At 42.1% G+C, this 17,385-nt stretch overlaps 1 long non-coding RNA gene across 1 annotated transcript in view; it reads left to right on the top strand.

The window, feature by feature from the left end:
* The window catches only part of LOC309627352, a 44,563-nt gene that overhangs the window by 13,244 nt on the left and 13,934 nt on the right, over positions 1-17,385 (top strand). The window contains exon 1 of the long non-coding RNA XR_014243695.1: positions 1-17,385. This exon is cut by the window's left edge and continues 13,244 nt beyond it. This is a non-coding gene — a long non-coding RNA (uncharacterized lncRNA).

Raw genomic sequence — 17,385 nt, 5'->3', positions numbered from 1 at the left:
CCCCACTTCAGATGCCAATTGCAAAGTAACAGGTCCCTAGGTTACTTACAACTTCTGTCCTGGTTGGCTACAAATCAGATGTTCCCATGACTTCTTCCCCCTTGGATGTGATTAATTTGCTAGAGTGGCTTACAGGACTCAGGGAAATATTTACTTAGGCTTACCAGTTTATTCCAAAAAGATATGATAAAGGATACAGATGAACAGCCAGGTGGAAGAGATGCATAGGGCAAGGTGTGTTGGGAGGGGGGCAGAGCAGCTTCCATGACCTCTCCGATGCACCACTCTGCCCGCACCTCCACCTGTTCAACAACATAGAAGCTCTCAGAACCCCGTACAACTGGGATTTTATGGAAGATTCATCACATACACATGACTGATCATTAACTCCATTTTCAGCCCTTTTCTCTTCTCAAGAGAATGGAGGAAGGGGCTGAAAATTCCAAGCTTCTAATCATGCCTTGTTGTTACTGGTGCCCAGCCTTCATCCAGGAGCTGACTCAGAGTCACCTCATTCCAACAAAAGACGCTCTTATCACCCAGCAGATCACAAGTGTCTAAAGAGCACTGTTTCAGGAGCTGCGGTCAAAGACAAGTATTAGAACAAAAGATGTTCCTAGTGCTCTTATCACTTAGGAAATTACAAGGGTTTCAGGAGCTCTGTGCCAGCAACCAGGGGCAGAGACCAATGCACATTTTCTAATATCTCACACTTAACAACTGTGCTGTACTGCCTTCCACCTGCAGATCTGACTAAAAGAGGCTGGGAGGAGGACTGTTGGAATTCCTGTGCTAACATGTCTATTTTTCTCCGCTTGACTGAAAGCTCCTTGAGAACTGGAATCAAGATTTAGTATCTTTGTCTCCCCAGAGCCTAAAGTAGATTGTGAAAGCAATGAATGTTTGTTGCAATGAATAAATGAACATCTGCAATCAGCCACAGGCTATGAATCAAATATCTCAAATATCTCACCTTCTCATCTAATCCTGAGTCATCTGTGGGCTCTGATGCTCTCAAAATATAGGTAACATTGGCTTGCCTTCCTCCATCCTCCCCACATCCAAGTTTATGGGCCGAGGAAGTCCAAACCTCTCTCTGGAGTGTCTGGAAATTTTAGGCAAGTCACATCTGGATTCTGCGGTTCAGTTTCCTCTCCTGTAAGTGAGTATTTTCATTTAGAGAAGGATGGCAGACAAACGCCTACGAGGGTCAGGCAAGTATGGAGAGTGAGTGATGCAGGTGTTTGGTGTAAGACAATCGGCGGTGGTGACAATGATGGCCAACAAGAAAGGGTCCCCCAGGCACAGGAAGAAGCTACGATTCGTCTTCAGCTGATTGTTGTGTGGGAATGAGGGCTCAGTGTGGCCACATTTCCAGTTTTTTCCAAAAGATGTAGAAAGTCTGGATTTTTATGTGAAAGTTTCCAACTCTTAAATGTTGGCACAAAAATTTTCAGAAACACAAAGCGAGCCAAACTCAACACATCTGTGTGCCGAAATCAGTCCATGGACCTCCAGGGTGCAGCCTCTGGACCAGATGTCTGAAGTCTTTTCCACTCTGAGAGGATTTGGCCTGGTGACAGATTGTCCCTTCAATCTGTATGTTTTTTGCTCTCTGGTCTATTTCTGTTCTAGTTTAAGCAGAGTGGACGAGGGCTTAAGTGTAACCGTGTTTATAAACACCCTAAAGAATTCCATATGGTACACTGAATGTGAAGCTGGCTTAATTTGAAAAGATTAAATGTACTCAGGCAATTGCAGAGTTGTCTGTTTCGTAAATCAATGCAATTTGTCGGTGGCAGGCCGGGAAGGGATGAGCTTTGGGAAACGCAGCTGGTGTGACCAGCAAGCCCAGTAGTGGGAGCGTCGGAGGCAAGTCGTGTGGCTGCAGCTCTCCTGAGCACCCACGCCTCTTCCTCTTTGCAACACACACACACACACACACACACACACACACATGCTCCTTCTCTCCCCTCCCCCACCCCTGATTTCATTTCCTTCTTCTTAATTTGAACCTTATCCAAATGAAAAAGATTTCCTTTACACACTCAGGGACAATGTGGGAAATGCTTAGCAATCTGGGACCAGGTATCTCAATGGATAGTGGCACTTGGAGTCATGAAGAAGCCCCCAATTAGGAACCTGAGTTCCTAACGCAGGCCTGCCTCTGGCATTAACCAACTGTGCGAGCTTGGACAATCATTTCCCCTCTTCACGCCTCATGTCTTTATCTGTAAGATAATGGGAATGAACTTGGATGTCTTAGGTCTCCTGCAGCATTAACAATATTCATTATCTTTGATCCCCCATGAGGCAGAAAAGGGGAATATCTCCTGTTTTCTCCTTTAACGTTGTTTTTCCTTCAGACGATGGGCGGCAACCTCTTGGCCTCATGTCTAGGTGTGGAAATAACCTTAGTTCTTCTGTAGAGCCACCTTAAGCAGGTGGATGGGAAGCCTGGTCCGAGTGTAAGGTGGACCTTGAGGCATCTATGGATCCCATGTAAGCCAGGTCCCCTTGCCTTTTTCTCTGTCATTTCTGGCACAGTTTCAACAGTGGAGAGAGTGTCAAACTCATGTAATCAAGTTCCCTGATCAATACTTCTTCACACTTAAGAACACAAGAAGGCATGAAAGTGGAAAAGAAGAGGAGAAAATGTATGTGAGTTAGACTTTTGGTCACAAATAACAGAAAAGCAAATCAAACCAACCTAAACAATAAGAGGATGATTTAACAAATGTGAAGAGAATCCCAATGTTATACCAGCAGCTTCAGGAATGGATAAATCATCAACTCACTGATGTCATTAAAGACCCACATCTCTTTCATTTTTCCCACTTTGTATCAAGGCAATTCTCCTCATTGTAACAAAATGGCTGCCATGGTTTCAGGTATCATGTCTTTGCACATCAATGTTCCTCTTGTGCATACCTTTTATTTTCCAATAAGGACACCCCCTCAAATACTTCCTTTAAAGTCACATTGGCCAGAAATGAGTCACATGCCCATGCTTAAAACCAATCATTAGCAAAGAAATAAAATTATTGTCATTGGCTTAGAACCCAACAATTCAGATTTACCTTGGAGCTGGGGAGAGACCCTGCCTCCCCTGAGGTACGGAAACCCCATACCTGAAAAAACATCAGGGTCTGAATTCAAAGAAGAGGGATGGGGACATGACTGTTGGACTACCAATAGCGTCTCTTTCCTAACCACCCTCCTCACCCCTACCTTGGGGTTGGGAAGGAGGAGGGAAGGAAGAGTAGAAAAAAAGAGGAGGAAAGAGAGAAGCAGGGAGGAGGATAAGGGAGAGGAGCAGCTTTGGAATCAAATAGACTTTGGTTTCAATCCCAGCTTTGTCATTTCCTAGCTGTGTGTTCCTGGCATGACCCTGGGCCTGTCTAAGCTTGGGTTTCCTGACTTGTAAAATGGAGGTAACGTGGGATTTTCATGAAATTAAATGAGAAGATGGTTGTAAGGTGCCAAGCACAGTTTCTGTCACAAAATAATGTTCAATTAATGTTAGGGAGAAGAGAAATAGAATTAGGAGAGGAAGAAGACTTTTTATAGAGGGCTTTACAGTGTACAAGATGCTTTCACAAATAGTAGCCCGTTTCATCTGACAACATATCAGTAAGGTCACAAATGGCACATGTTTATGGCTTCCTTTTATGGAGGTTGAAACTACAGACCAGGGACCATACGTATTATCTGGCCTAAGGTAGTAAGAGCAGTGTGGAGGTCTTCAAAGTCCAAAGCCCCAGCAATACCCAGAAAAAAAGTAGTAAAAAAATAAAAAAGTGTAGTGAGAAAAAAAGCATATTATAATATTTGGAAAACACATTGTGGGGAGGGAGAAATCCTTACAATGAAAAATCTGCCCACCTCCCAAACCTCCATCTTCCTCTACTTAGGACAATTAGATTCAACTCAACAAGTATATTGAGCACTCACTGCGTACAGGGCAGGTGTCTGTTCCCCAGAAGATACAGAGGAGGGTAAAATACACTCCCTGTACTCAAAGAGCTCAGAGTCTTGGAAAAGCACAGAGTTATTTTACTGATATAAGCTTTTCAAGATGCAAAGTATTTGAGTTAGTACTCTTTTTCTTCAAATTTGCACCACCTAAGTCTTATGGTGTCTTGCAGCCCAAGGCCCCTCATGGCCAACGGTGAATTAGACGTTGAGTCTATAGGGGAGGCTGTTGCAGTGGGGTTGACTTAGATAGTCTCTGTGGTTCCTTCCAAATCGAATATTCTGTGAGGATAGCGGATCTGCTTTGCCAGAAAGGGGTTCTGGGAGCTCTGGTGCCCTGGAAGACGATGTAATCCCCCTCACTGGGCCAGCCACCTCCTTTCCCCAGCATTCCCCAGCCTGAGCCAGGGTCAAGCTGCCAGCCCCAACCCAGCAGGACTCCCACTTCGGGTGAGTGGGGCTGTGCTTCGGCCAGGTCTGACCGTGGCTGGTCACGTCTGGGCTGGAGGGCTCCTGGGGAGTGGACCAGAGGTCTCAGTGATTCGGCCACACTCTCCAGACCCTCTTGGGCATCCTCACCTGAAGAGGATTTCCAGTCCTTTCCCAACAGAGGCCCTTAACCTCTCAGACCCAACCCCACTCCCTGTTCTAAGCAGCACTGATCTCCTGGGACGTCTGGTTCAGAGGTAACCTGACTATGGTGTATGTGGTGGTGAAATGTCCAGCCGTTCCAGTGCACAGGAGGAGTGCAGAGCCTGGGCAGCCAGGGGATGCGGACATGGGTCTGAGCTGGAGGAGGGACAGTCAAGTGCCGGAGAGCAGGCTGGCACCATCAGAGGGGCCTGTAGAGGCCCATGGGACTGGTTTTGAACAGCAGGCCCCCCTCTTTTTAAGGCAGCCCCATATTTTTCTTAAAGAGCCCATACTTTGGAGTTGCCCTCTGACCACTGAGGCTCTATCAATTGCCCAGGCTCCCCAGGTTTTCTTGGAGACATGTGCAACTGAGCCAGTGCAGAGTTGCCTCTCCATCTTAATCTTTTCAGGCTGCTGTAACAAATGACCATAGACTGAGTGGTTTATAAACAACAGAAATTTATTTCTCACAGTTCTAGAAGCAGGGAAGTCCAAAATCAAGGCACCAGCAAATCCAGTGCCTGGTGAGGGCCCACTTCCTGGTTCTGTCTCTTTCATAAGGGCACTAATCCCATTCATGAGGACTTCCCCCTCTTGACCTAATCACCTCCCATAGACCCCACCTCCTAATACCATAGGAACCCAAGTGAGGCCATAGGATTCACTGTAACAACGTAACACAGACAGACAGCACCTTGTTCTCTTTTACAAATCTCCCCAGGAGAGGCATCGAAGCTGCCTGTTAGTCATTCTTCCTGTTAATGCCTGGGCTCTGGGGTCCTACGCCCTTCCCCCCTCCCCACTGTTAGTCCTCAGACAAGGTATGTAGCTTTTCATGTGTAAAAGGGAAAAGCTGTGAGTGTTTAAATCCTTCAGAATATAAGCAACTTGAGGACAGGAATTTTTATCCTTTTGTACACATGGTAAATCCCCAGAGCCTGGGACAGTAAAGGGCATATATTAGGCACTCAGCAAAGATTTGTTGGATATTGAATAAAATGAAACAATCCACTCAAAGTGCTTAGCACATTGCCTGCATATGCACATAATTAATGCTAACTATTGTTATTATGAGTGGTTTAGAATCTTCCTCAGGTGGTGTTTAAGAGAATACGAAGATACTTTATTCATTCAGTCAAAATATAGTTATTGACTGGCTAGTGTGCCAGGCACTCTGTCAGGTTTGAGGGATACAGCAGACACATTTGCAATGAAGTTTATAGTCTACTAGGGGAGATAGACATTGAACAAGCAAGTATAAGTGTGCTGAGGGTTACTCTGAGCTCTGATCACACAGTGTCTGTGTGATAGGATGAGATTGGCTGTACTAGGAAAATTGGGCTGTGTTCCAGGCTTCATTTAAACCAGATTCCCTTCTGTAGGTGTATTAGTTAAGGTAATGCTAACGACTGTAACGGATAAACAGATCAGTGATTAACATGAGAGAAGTTTATTTCTTGCTCACATAAATCCCTGAACAGGTACTTCAGATTAGTAGGCAACTCTCTGCCAAGTAGTGTTTCAGGGACCCAGGTTCCTTCCACATTGTGACTCTGCCATCATCAACATTTGTTTTCCAAGTTCCTTATGTTCCTCTGCATCAACCTGGTGGGGCTGGGAGCGGGGAGAGGTCTTCGCAGGAGGGTTTTAGGGGCCAGGCCTGGAAGTGCTGAGCATGACATGTGCTCCCACTCTATGGATTAGTGGTTAGTCCACAGCCACACCAAACCACAAGGGAGACTGAGGAATGTCATCTAGCCTAGGATTTGAGGACCTCTGCTGCAATCTGCCCTTCTGATCACCAAATAACCTTCATACCCTTTTTCCCTTGCAGAGAATACACTGACCCCCTCCATAAAGGAGGCAATTGAAAGTCCAGTCCATTACTGTGTCCAGCACAATGTTCTGAGGCTTCTCCACAAAGTCCAGATGCAATATTTCATGCTCACTGACCTTTGAACTAAAAAGACAAATTATCTATCAACGCCCTCCATGTACCCCATGTGCTATGATGGAACAGGGATGGGACAAGGAAACAAGCAGTCCCATTCAGAAAAGCACAGAATGGGAGTCATTGGTCCATAGTCCATAGATTGTACAATCCTGCCAAGCAAGAGGCTCTGCCAGGCAGCAGGGGAACTTTCTTGATTAGACCAGAATTAAACTCCTTGGGGAAAAATCCGCTCATCTGTTGTTCTCTATGATCTGTTATTGTATTGACATTTTGAGCCGTTTGTTGTGGGGTGTATCTTATGAATATAGGATGCTTAGCAATTTTCCTGGCCTCTACCCTTTAGGTACCAGTAGGTGGAGGCATCTCTGCCCCAGTTGTGACAATCAAAAATGTCTCCAGACAATGCCAAATGTCCTATGGGAACTAGTGGCTTTAGGCTCAAACGAAGTCGTGGATTATGGTTTCTTTAGCAATTCTGTCCTCTCAAAATCTTAGTAGGCTTCTGATCTACATGTGTCCAATTGGTCCCATGAGCATAACCATGGTTGAAGTTCTTCCCTAAATAAAAATGTTTGTGAGTGATTTATTTCTTTGCATCCAGGTATTTTGCTACTGCATAACATGGTCTTCATCTTTATAGCTTCTAAAATCATTTTTCTTGCCACTTGTCACTCAACACTAATTAGTTGGGCAGTGGACAGCAAGACAGCTGCTATTGGAGACTGGAAAGACTCATGCATCGACAAAAGACCTGTGGCAGCTTGAAAGGCAAACAACTAAACCAGAGCCACACGTTTCAGGTTTACATCACGACAGCACCCCACTTCAAGTATGAACTTCAGTATTAGTTAAGCAATGTTACAGTAGCACCCCACTTCAAGGTATCCATTTCCCTATTGTTAAGGTATAAAAGCAGGTGAAAGGTCTTTTTTCCTGACCCGCTTTCCTTCTTGTCTATCAGTGATTAGCTGGGATAGCAAGTCCAAAGCTGGGTTGGCTACCTCCTGGTTAGAAGGAGAAGCAGGAACTGGGATGTGGGGCTAAGTGGAGGGTAGAGAAGAAGGGATGTGTGCAGAGAAGGGAAAACTTGAGGTGGTGTATGTGCAAATGGACAGAGCCTGGAACAGCTCCTGGGATGGACTGCTGATTTCTGAGGTCTCGTGTGGGTGAGATTGCACAGGCCAGGTTCACTCAAAGGGTCCAAAATGAGATGAACACCAAGAAACCACCTTGAACTGCTTCCAATAGCCCATTTAAAATTTATATATATAGATTTATATTTGTATATAAATATATATATTTAGGTTTAATAAAATACAAATTAAAATAATATTTCAGTCTGATTATAAAAATAATAAATAAAACTGAAATAAGATTAAATATCCATTCATAGGGGAAATGTTCAATACACTGTGATACATCTATACTACTGAAAACTGTGCCGTGGTTAAACTTATGTGTACAGTGTGATACCATTTACATCAAAAAGAAAAGCCCCACACTATTGCTGTGCTTGAGAATGCTGTTACGTAAGTAAATGTACAGGAATCGATATGAAAGGACCCACGAATCAAACTGCTGACTGCGGCTGGGCTGGAAGGGGAGGGAGGGAGGGGTGATGGCACGGATTGGGGTGATGGTTAAAGAGCTTTAAAAGCAACAGCTTTCCTGGAATAGGATATAAATAACATTTGATAAAAATTAAAAGAATGAGGTGGATCTGTTCGCACTGATAGATACTGGTGTCTTTTTCCTGCCTTGAAGGGAACTATTAACTGTATTTACCTTTGTGGGCGATAGACAGAGGGAGGAAGCAGATGGAAACTCCACTATTAACTTTGTACTTCTCTATGCTTTCAGTTTTCTAACCATGTTTATATGTTGCTTTTTTTCCCAACGGTTTTCTGCGTGATAAAAGGATGGGTCTCTTTTTGCTCTTTTCTTTAAATTCAACTCTATTTAATATAAACTAATAGGATGTTATTTAAAAGGAAATTACACAAAGTAATATGTGATCAAGGCTGATAATTTTGAAAATAGAGGAAAGTGTAAAGAACAGAATTTAAATCATCAATATTCTCCCTAACAGATATGAAGGTCATTAATAACATTTTGATGGTTTCCTCCAGTCTTTTCTCTTATGTCCATTAATATCTATTTTAATAAAATTGAGTTATATTTTACATTTAGTTCTGTACTGTTTCTTTTACTTAATATGATCTTATGGGCATTTTCCATGCCATTAAAAAAATATTTTTTAAACAATATAATTTGTAACAGTTATTATATAACAGCTACAAATTATATTGTGCAGTACTATACGTATACGAACATCCCATATGATATATACATATATAAAATCATAATTATGATGCCATTAGATAACCACTCATAGTGATCAGGTACTACATAAGGGCTTTACTCATATTGTCTCATTTCATCCTTCCAACAGACCCATGGGGTAATGTATCATCCCCGTTTTATGGATGAGGAGGCAGAAGCTCAACTGGGTTACAGCTAGAATTGACCCAAGTTGCCAAAACTAGTGAGTGGCTAAGCCAGGTCTCAAACTCACATCTATTGTCTTAACTACTATGTTAAACAGCATCTGCCACAATTTTTTAACCAATTTCCTATTGTTGGACATAGGATTGCTTTAAAATTTTTACTGTGTTGTATAATCTAGTGATGAATATCCTTGTGCACGCTGCTTTGGCCACATCTCAGAATTCCTTGCTTAGGCTAAATGCCTCCAAGTGGAATTACCAGGCCACAATGAGAACATCTTTCAGGTTCTTTCAACATATTCCCAGACCCTTTCACATGCTTACTTTGGAGCTGTAGGCAAACCCTTCCAAAAGAAAAGGGTAACTCTGCAGGAACTCAGAACTGCAGCAACCATGGCCCTCCTGGGTTGAGGGCTGAGCTGAAGCCCACTGACGTTGTCTTCTAAATGATGGCACTCAAGTCACACCTGGTGCCTGGAGAGTTGTATTGAATTTCCCTGCAATGCCATTATGCTCCATAAACACCGAGTCAGGCCCCTATTACAGCAGGTAAGTGCATATCTTGCTACATGCCTCCTCTCAAGTTTCTATTATTTCAAATGTCAAATGCACTTTGCCTCAAGCTTTTTCAGCCTTTGATTTTTTAAATCCACGTGCATTTAATTTATTTGTTGGATTTCTATAAGACTTGAGGGGAAATTTAATTCATATACTTCTGGTTCATCTTAACTCATTTGATGGCTTGAAAAGCTTTGTTGGCTCTCTTAAATAAGAATTTTTTTTTTTTTTTTTTTTTTTTGTGCAGCTTCTTTCCAGAGACAGGATGCTGAGGAGGGGAGATTCTCATTGAAAAGATCGGTACAAAGCTAGGAAGGTGATCAACTAGGGGAAGGGCAGGTCCCCAGCCATTCTTTAAAACACTCTGCCTAGTCAAGAGGTTACAGAAAGGTACAAATAATTGGTAAAGCAGGATCCTGTTCCTCGACCTCATCAGATTAATTTGAGAGCCCACCAGTACTACAGAGGTGTGTCAGAAAGCTCGGGGGCACCCCAAATTTAAAAAATTTTTAAATTAAATTTCAAAATTTAGAAATTTTCTCATTCAGAAAAATTAATTGGTGACATCAGAACTACCCAATTTGTCCTTCTTACTAAGATAAATGAGTTGAGATAATTCCAGCCCAAAGTAGCCCAAACTTGATATTTTCTTAAGTCATTTCAATCCGAAGGTGGCTACATGTGTTATTTCCATTAGGCTTTGTTCTGTTTTTATTTTCCTTTTTTACTTATTATGGAAATTTTCAAACATTGAGAAAAGATGAAAGAGGTGTATAGTGAACACCCATATACACAACACCTTAATCCTACAACCATTAACATTTTGCCTTATTTGCTTTTTCACGTGTCAATCCATCTCTCTACGCACCTGTCATCCCATTTTATTTCTTAGTGGATTTCAAAGTAAGTTGCAGACATCAGTAAACTCTATTCCTAAATACTTCAGCATGCCAGTTATTAACTAGAATTCATTATTTATTTACATTTTTTTCTTTTCCAGGAAAAAATTATATAAGTGAAATGCACAAATCTTCCTTGTACCATCCAATGGGTTTTGACTAATATGCTCGTTTGAGTAACCAGATCCCACCAAGATATAGAAATTTTCATCCCTACAGACCTTCTTTGTGTCTTTTTGTAATTAACCCCTCCCACCCCTTACCCCAGATAACAAATGTTCTAATTTCTATCACTATATGTCAGTTTTGCCTATTTGGAATTTCATATAAATAGAGTTATACCATATGAACTATTAAGTCAGGTTGTCATGGCTTCCTTTTCTAGCTACAGGCCTCCTAGTTGATACAAGAACTATTTGAAGCTGACCTTTCTTGCCTTATGTTATAAATTGGAGTTTCTTAGGAACACACTGAAAATGGAAGTGAAGGCACTAGTGGAAATAATAATCTAGTTAATGCCTTGCTAGAATGGTATTAAATATGCTACAGAATTATTCTGCTTAATAAAGGGACATTCAGTGGAGAGGTTTGCCAGAAAAATGCAAGCTGTATTTTGGAAAGAATCTGGTCCTACTTGACTTACCATCCTGCCTGTCAGAACCACATGGGTCTGCCCTGTATTCAGTGTGCTATGATTCTGTCCATCTTAGTGTTACTTCAAACCAAGTTAGAAGTCAAACCAAGATTCCACTGTTCTGCTCAGAAGATCCTGGTACACCCTTCTGACCATGAACAGGAAGGTCTAAGCCCAGCTATGGTGATGTTGGAGGTGGAGCAGGTCATCAGTAGGTGGCGCTCTTCCTCTGAATCATTACCCAGACGTGCCACCCACCACCAGCTAAGACAGAAACCAGCCAGCAGAAAGGCCCAGCCTTCTGAAAGTGACAGTGAAAGAAGTCATTAGGTGCTTTTAGTTTTGAAGGCTGCTTGACTGACCTTGACTGGAGTCCTTCGAGAGCTGTGTTTCACCATTTCCAGGGCCTGTTACCTGGAAGCAGAAATCTTAAGTATCCTAAGACCAGAGTTTATGGGATCCTATTGAAAAAGGATGTTTTGTACATATCAGTGTTAATCAGTATTAAGAAGTTTGGGAAAATCTGGGAAGGTGAATTGGAAGACTTGATAGAATCTGAATGTTAACCAGAGATATTAGGATAATTTTACTAGGGAAGAAGTATAATTCCACCCTTTATTCTTTTATTCAGTTTTTCAGTTGTCAACATTAGGGAGGGAACGGAGTGTATAATTTGTTAAGAAACAGCTGTTGGATGAATTGGGAGATTGGGATTGACATATATACACTATTTATACTATGTATAAGATAGATAACTAATGAGAACCTACTGTACAGCACAGGGAACTCTACTCAATGCTCTGTGGTGACCTAAATGAGAAGGAAATCAAAAAGAGGGGATATATGTGTACATATAACTGATTCACCTTGCTGTATGGTATAAACTAACACAATATTGTAAAACAACTATACTCTAATTAAAAAAAAAAACAACAAAACAGCTATTGGAGTCAGGCAGACCTGGGTTTCTACCGGAACCATTCCCTGGGTCTCAATTTTTTCATTTGTAAAATGGAGACAATATACTTACATCATAGGGCATTTCATTCCTTGATTCAACAAACATTTATTGAGCACCTGCTGTGTGCCAGGCACTGCTCTAGAGCTGTGGGTACCATGTGAACAAAGCAAGATCCCTGCTCTCACGGAGCTCTTGGGCAGCCTGTATTTTCGAAGATGGCTGTGCCCGTATATTCCATCCCATATTCTCTTCTTTTTTAAAATTTAACTTTATTTGTATTTTATGTCCAACATCCTTGCAAGCAATGAAAACAAACCAAATCATGAATAAATATCTATTTAAAAAAGTTACTTTATTGAAGTATGGTTGACGTAGAAAAAGCTATACATGTGTAATGTATACAACTCGATCAGTTTGGGGATAAATATGTGCTTGTGAAACCAGCACCACCAGCAGGCCATAGATATATCCATCACTTCCCAAAGTTTCCTCCTGTCCCCTTTATTATTTATCTTTTTATGGTACAAATACATAACATAAGATCTTAGCAAATTTTAAGTATATGGTACAGTTTTATTAGCTTTAGGCATATATATATATGCTGTATAGTGGATATCCAGAACTTATTTCTCTTGCAGAACTGAAACTTTGTACCCTTTGACCATCATCCCATTTCCACTTCCCCTCAGTCCCTGGCAACCACCATTCTGCTCTCTGCTTCTATGAGTTTGACTTTTTTAGATTCCACATATAAGTGAGATTATGCAATATTTGTCTTTCTATGTCTGGCTCATTTCACTGAGTATGATGTCCTCCAGGTCCATCCCTGTTGTTGAAAACGGCAGGATTTCTTTCTTTTTCTCTTTTAGGGCTGAATAATATTCCATCATATAGATAGATAGAGAGATAGGTATAGATATATATCAATATCACATTCTCTTCTCAAATTATGACACTGCTGTCATTTCTCTGTCTTCTCGAAACAGGACAGGCCTGTTACTGTGGTGGAAGAGGCGCTGTATAACTTTCAAGTCTACGTCATAGATGGTGAGACAGCATTCTCTTGGCCCTCCCTTGGGACATGTGCCTTGGGATCCCTGAGCTGGCATATAGGCAGTCCAGCTACATCACTGCTGCAGTGCTGGAGGGATCATGTGGCAGGATTACACAGAGACAGAAAAAGATGCCCAAAGAGCCCCACTTGTTCCAGCCTCTGGCCTTTGAGTCTTTTGGCTGAGGGCCCGAAAGATCAGCCATCCCCACTGTGCCTTATCTGACCTCCTTACCTACATAGTCTATGAGCTTAATAAATTGTTGTTTTGTGCTGATTTGTTATGCTACCCTAGTGACTAGAACAAGCTATATACTAGTTGGGCAGGCAGAAGATAAGCCAGTGAACAAATAAACAAACAAGGTATTGTCAGACATGGGTATAAAGAACTGAAAATAGGATGATGTGACTGGGGAGTGTGGAGGGAGGGGAAACCCCAGACAGGATAAGGAAATCCTGGCAGAAGAGAGAACGTGTGAGCTGTGGAGACCTGCACATACAAGAAGGGGCCAGAATGATTGTTCTGGGGGGTGGGCGGACAGAGGTAACAGCAAGTGCAAAGGCCCTGGGGCAGGCTGAAGCTCGACATATTCAAGGAACTAAAAAATGACTGGTGCCTCTGGATTATAATAAGAAGAGGTTAACAGTCCAAGCTGTGGTCAGAGTAGACAGGGTCACCTCATATGTGGACTGAGCCAGAGCTAAGGCCAGAGCTAAGGGTTTGGATTTTTATCCAAGTATAATGGGAAACCATGGTAAGATTCTTAGTGGTGGAGAGATATGGGTTTTTTTACATAGTAACCATGTCCCTTTGGCTGCTGTGTGGTGACAGAATTGAAGAATTGAAGAAGGGAGGCTAATTAAGAGGCTGTAGCCTCCGTTCAGATGAGAGCTGATGGCAGCTTGGACGGGCCTGGAATCAGTGGACATAATAATAATAACAACAACAACAGCAGTGGATAATATTGCCTGAGTGGTTTCTATGTTCAGGCATTGTTTCAAGTGCTTTTATGTGGATTATCTGATTTTGTCTTCACAGCAACCCTATGATGTAGGTTCTATTACTATCCCAAATGAGCGTTCAAGTACTTTGCCCATTATCACGTACATAGGAAGTGGTAGAGGAAGGCTCCTAACTCAGGCAGGGCCACCACAGAATGATACTTCCCCGGATGGAATCCAGTGAGAGGATTCAGGGTATTCTGGAGGTAGAGCTGACAGGACTTGTTAAATGATTTGGGATTTGGGGGAGAAGCAAGAACTCAAGAATGGAGCCTTGTGTTCTGACATGGGCAATGAGGAGGGAGACGGTGCCATCTATGGAGATGGGAACGTCTGGGGAGAAGTCGGGGTGGGGAGAGGCAAGAGTTCTCTCATTGTAGGAATGAACAATCACAGGGATCAAATGAGCATCATCGAGGTTAATGTTTACGGAGTGACTACCATGTGCAAGCCCTCTACCTATACGAACTCATTTGATTTGGCAACAACCTTAAGAAGTAAGGTACCATGATTTCCTTATTTTACTGAGGATGAAACTAAGAAACAGGGAGACTGAGAAATGTGTCAAAGCCAGTAAATTGCAGATTTGGGATTCAGTCTGGTTGGCAGCCTGCTCTAACACACTGCTTGTTATTAAATGAGTAAGTGTTGGCTAAGTACCAAGCACAGTGCCTAGTGCATAGTAAGTGATCAATAAATGGTAGCCATTATTACTGTTGTTATTATTATTATTATTCAAATGCAGTTGACCTTCTCTGATGTATATGACATTGTGTTACTAGGAAGTAGAACCCAATCGGTGCCCTCAGGAAAGATGCCATGTCTTCGGCAAATCCAGACTCATGGAAGTTTAAATGATTCAAGACAACCACACAACAATACAAAACAGCAATAGACGAGGTGCCTCAAGGCAGCGTGTGATGAAGTGCCAAAGGAATGGCACATATCTAGCTATACGGAGTTTTTCAAATATCTAGAGGAATATTAAAGCCTTGTGCCAGGATTATTAACACATGTGTTCTCAACCGGGATATTCCTTCTCTGTTATTCAGTGTGCCCTGTCAGGACCCAAACCAAATGTCAAAGATTGGAATAGTGATATTTACACTGTTTTAATTACCCAGCAAGATTAGTGTTTGTGGACTTGTTAAGTAGTTTTCAAACAAAGCAATGAAATTTAATGGTTCTGCTGTGCAACAAAATTCACCCCCTTTTCTCTTTTTCTTTCCTTCTCTCCCATCCCCTCCCCTTCTCTCCCCCCAGCTCCCCTCCCCTTCTCTCTCTTTCTTTGGAGAGGCAGTGTGGACAAATTTTTACCAGTATTACCAGGACAAATTCCTTGATGTTTTGATAGAATAAAATTGAAAAACCTGAGCTGCTCCTACATTTCTTGCTTTTTTATAAGACTGTTTTTTCTCTGTGGGTCCCAAAATGCCAGAGACTCAAAGCAATAAGTCAAGCTACGTTTTGGGGAGCCTTTTCACATTTCCTTAAATTTTTTCAAAAAGAAAAAAAAAAAACCCAGAAAATTTAGAAATAGAGAACATTAAAAAAAAATCCTTCACATAATCATACCACTTCAGTACAATGACTGATCATATCTTGGTGTGAGTCCTTAGAATTTTTAATTTTCCCATGCTTATTCATGGCTGTAATTCTAGTGTACTTACAACGTTGTCTCCTGCTTATGTAAATGTTTATCAGGTATACCTTTCCATGCTATGAAGTAAAATTCAAAATTTTATTGGAATTGTCCATTGAGTGAACCTCCCTTAATTTCTAAACCATGTAACTAAATCACTTTTAGAATAAGGAAATGGATAAATTAAATAAAATACATAAATTAAACAGCGTTACCCTTTCCCTTAATGTTGAACTTGGCAAGGTCTCATGTATAAGGGTTGAGAATTCTGGCTCTGAGTTCTGCTACTTGCTAGCTGTGTGACCTTGGACAAGTTACTTAACCTTTCTGGGCTTTAGTTTCTTCACCCATAAAATGTCGATAATGACAGTGCCTACTTCGTACGAATGGAATAATATGCATTGAAATACCTACTTCAGTACCTGTCACATCATGAGTGCTCAATAAATGTCAGCCGTCATTACTATTATCATCATTATTATTTAAACTTTCAAGCATGATTTTGGTAGAATGAGCATCGGATTGGGAATCAGAAAGTTTGTGCTCTAGACATGGATGAGCCATGCACTTGTTGCTGGTTTCCTTACCTGTAAAACAGAGTATTAAATACCTGTCACACCTCTTTCAAAAAGAAGTTAGAATAAGATACAAAGCTCTATAAATGCACATAAGATCACATGCACTCCTTGTGACACGAGTGGCACAGTCCCATGGCCGTGGCTGGGGAGATCCTGGCACCTCTCTGATGAGCAGACCTCATTCTAGAGCCAGGTTTACTACTCAGAACAATGCCAGGGGCACACAGTGCCATGCAGAGGTCAGCAAAGACTTCCCACCCTGCGCTGCGGTATCTCCTTCCCTCTTATTTATAGAAGGTGCAGAGCCACCCCGTTCTGCTGTGTTAAGGAAACCCATACCTCAGGCTTTTCTCTCTCTTTTTTTCTGTATTCACTTATTTTAGGTATTCTATCAATGCCGTGTGCACAGTTCACGTTAGAAGTTGTCAGCATTTCCCATGTAGGCTGCTATTTCCAGGGGATGGTGATTTGATCGCAACATTTGTTCTGGGCAGCAACAGGCCAGAAAGAGGTCTCGGTGCAAACGCATCTTCCACCCACTTAGAAACAACAGCCACTGCAACACACTCATGTGACCAAGTTAAAATGATGGAGGTCGACAAAAATCACTGATATTTATAATTCTGGAAGATGGAGGGGGTTGTTTCGACACCAGAATGAAGTTCACAGCTGCAGGTCAGCCAGAGTTCACTCTCAAGCATCCCAGCATGGTCGCAAGAGCTGCCAAATTGTCAGGGTGCAACCCTCTGGCAGGTCCCGCCTCTGCGGAAAATGGGTGTGTAAGTGCCGCCTCCTCACCTGACCTCTGCATTGGAAAATGGACTAAGTAAGGAAGGGAGATCAGGGCCAGTTCCTCCTTTTTTGGGAGTTTGCAGGCTCGGCAGGGAGCAGGGAGGGGAAGTAGAAGACGCATTACTGTTAAGAGGCTGACTTCCGGCATTTGCATACCGTGCCTGTATCACCTCCCCTGTCATCATGAAAAGCTTGGGAG

Source organism: Balaenoptera borealis (genome assembly GCF_965194805.1).
Source record: "Balaenoptera borealis genome assembly, chromosome: 4".
NCBI lineage: Eukaryota > Metazoa > Chordata > Mammalia > Artiodactyla > Balaenopteridae > Balaenoptera > Balaenoptera borealis.
The sequence above is the reverse complement of the archived record's forward strand: the minus strand, read 5'-3'. Positions and strand labels throughout refer to the sequence as shown.